Source organism: Cucurbita moschata, unplaced genomic scaffold (assembly GCF_002738365.1).
Source record: "Cucurbita moschata cultivar Rifu unplaced genomic scaffold, Cmos_1.0 Cmo_Scf00203, whole genome shotgun sequence".
Taxonomy (NCBI): Eukaryota; Viridiplantae; Streptophyta; class Magnoliopsida; order Cucurbitales; family Cucurbitaceae; genus Cucurbita; species Cucurbita moschata.
The window spans coordinates 17,485-20,445 of NW_019268719.1; the positions used below are offsets into that span (position 1 = coordinate 17,485).

The 2,961-nt window shown below is 39.5% G+C and overlaps 1 non-coding gene across 1 annotated transcript; it reads right to left on the bottom strand.

Moving 5' to 3' along the window:
- Nucleotides 1-2,125: 2,125 nt before the first annotated feature.
- Nucleotides 2,126-2,207, bottom strand: TRNAS-GCU. Its single transcript has one exon. It is a non-coding gene; the product is annotated as a tRNA-Ser (tRNA).
- Between the last annotated feature and the right edge of the window lie 754 nt (nucleotides 2,208-2,961).

Sequence of the window (2,961 nt, forward strand, 5' to 3'; positions counted from 1 at the left end):
GTAATAAATATCTTGGATTGACCCCATCACATCATCCTTTTGCAAGAAATGTATCTTACCTCGGCCTTTGACCTCCATCTTTGACGCATCTCCAAATGACACATGACCATCTTCAATCTTTTGCATTTCTTTGAATAGGTGCTCATGACCGCACATATGGTTGCTTGCCCCTGAGTCGAGGTACCACAGAGTGTCGTTGTTGATATTCTCTTCATCTTGAGCCATCAAGAGAAGACCTTCATCTATTACGTCTTCCACGACTAGGTTGGTTGTTCCTTCCACCCTTTTTTCGTCTCGACAAGCTTTTTGCAACGTGCCACATTCTACCACAATTGTAACATTTTTTCAGAGTTACAATTGTTTGCATAGTGGACATATTTCTGACATTTGTAACACTGGATGTTTGAATTGTATCCTTGACCGCGTCCTTGATTGCATCCTCTTCCACACCAATGTGCTTGGCTCGACAGTCTCTTCTCCTTATAGTTTTCTTCGTAACTGTTGCCTTGACCACCTCGACCATTCCCGCGGCTTTCACGACCTCTACCTTGAACATTTTGAGTGTAGAGTACTTTTTCATCGTTTATTGATGCCTTCGCCTGAAGCGCTTGATTGAGTGTCTCCTCCTTCTTTTTCTTACGTCGCTCGTGTGCCTCGAGAGAACCGGCGAGCTCATCGACTGTGAACTTCGCTAGGTTCTTTGACTCTTCTATGGCACATACAACATTCTCGAAGTTGTCTGTTAACGACCTCAAGATCTTCTCCACAACCCACGTCTCGGGTAACACTTCTCTGTTTCGATTTAGCTGATTCTCCACGGTCTGTACACGTGTAATGTAGTCAGATACATTAACTGACTCCTTCATCTTCATGCTCTCCAACTCGCCATGCAGAGTCTGGAGACGCACCTGCTTGACTCGGTCGGTTCCTTTGAACACCTTTTCTAAAGTGTCTCACGCTTCTTTTGAAGTAGTTGCCCTTGCAATCTTCTCAAAGCCCGACTTATCAACAGCCCGGAACAGCATGTATAATGTTGTCTTATCCTTTGATCGTAATTCTCTTAGCGCCTTGTTTTGCACCACCATATAACCCGTGGTATCCTTCGGTTCTTCGAAACCTTCTTTGACCACCTCCCATGCGTCTTGAGAACCGAGAAGAGTTTTCATTTGGATGCTCCAATTCTCGTAATTCGTCTTCGTCAATCGTGGTAGCGGCATTTGCCCCATCATGTTCGCCATCGACTCTGATACCAATTTTTTTGAAATAAAATCCTCTCTGATACCAATTTGTTGAAATAAAATTCGCTCTGTTGAAAATAACAATCCACTCTGATACCAACTTGTAGAAAATAGACGCTCGCTCTGAAACTAACTTGCTTAAATAACTCTCATGAAGTTGTGAATGAGGTGTCGAGAGGGTTGAGACAAAGGGACAAAAGAAATGCTGAAAAACTCTTTTCTATTACAGTATACACTTTGCTCTCTGCCTCTTGCATTTTACCATGAAAACGAATCAATTTAGAGGGTTTCTAATATCTAAAATTTGCTAACCTACTTTCTCCTAGGGTGGTTCTTGGCCCTTTATTTTATCTTTGGCATTTTCCTTCTTACTACTCAAATTTCAAAAGCCGTACGAAATTTAACAAAATCAAAAAATTCCCTTCTTTTATTTTTTTTCCATTTAAATTTATTCCCAAGAGTGTACAGAACTTATAACCTAAGCTCTGATACCAATTTGTAACGCCTTAAAGCTGTTATATATACTTGAGAAATTCATCCACCGCTGTGGCTCGACTTCACATTGTTCGTACGAGTTTCACAAGGTCGTAACCTCATCTCGTTTAAATGAAGAGAAGAAAGATTAAAAGAAGCCTGATTAACCTGCATAACTCTTCCGTATTACAATTTCCCCAATAACAACCACAGCACAAGAGCAAAACCTACCTGAAATAAAAGGTAGATTTAAAAGAAAACTCCAACACCCATGTAACCTAAAACGGAGGAAATGGATCCAAAGAAAAAGAAGTTGGATCATTTTTCAATTTGTGCGTGTATCCTTGCTTGCGCAGGGGCCATTAACACTTTTTCTCGTTTGTTGTCGTTCATTACTAAGAATTAACAAAACACGTCGCCTAAGAGATTTGAACTCTTGCGGGGAAACCCCATGTACTTAGCAGGCACACGCCTTAACCACTCGGCCAAAGCGACTCATGCCATCCTTGGTCTCATTCTTCTTCAAATTTTAAAAAAATTAGGCAAGGTTGCATTTGGTAAATATACTTATATATTGAATAATCATCCTATCACATGCATAAAATATTAACAATGTTTTATTGTTTTTGCATTCATTAGACCACTTGGGTAAGAATGCATAAGCCCAAATGCCCTTTGGTTTTATAGCCTTATAGGATAAAAGCTAAAAAAAATTATCTCGCATGAAAAACAATATTTTTATATATGTAAAGTAATTAACTCTAATGTTTAGAGAATTATTTTTTACGAGTCTTTTCATTTTATTCAATTTGATGTTAATCAAATGAACCGTAAAAGACAAGTACGTCTTTTGCATTCGTGACTGTCAAAGACAATTAATTGAAATCTGCTTGTACTCGTGACTCCGACGAGTGTACCACTTTTCGACTTAGGACATTTGCAACCACAATTATCTTTCCAGGGTGGTGCTGGATATCTATTTTGTAATCATTCACCAATTCTAACCACCTTCGTTGCCTCATGTTCAGTTCTTTCTGGTTGAAATAGTTGCCTCATGCCCAATTCTTTCTGGGTGGTGCTGGATATCTATTTTGTAATCATTCACCAATTTTACTCTTGTGGTCGGTGTAGATTTAAGTTTCTCTCCATATAGGTAGTGTCACCAAATTTTTAATGTGAACGCTACCGCGACCAACTCTGGGTCATGTGTGGAGTAATTTTTCTCATACTCTATTAACTGACGGGACAC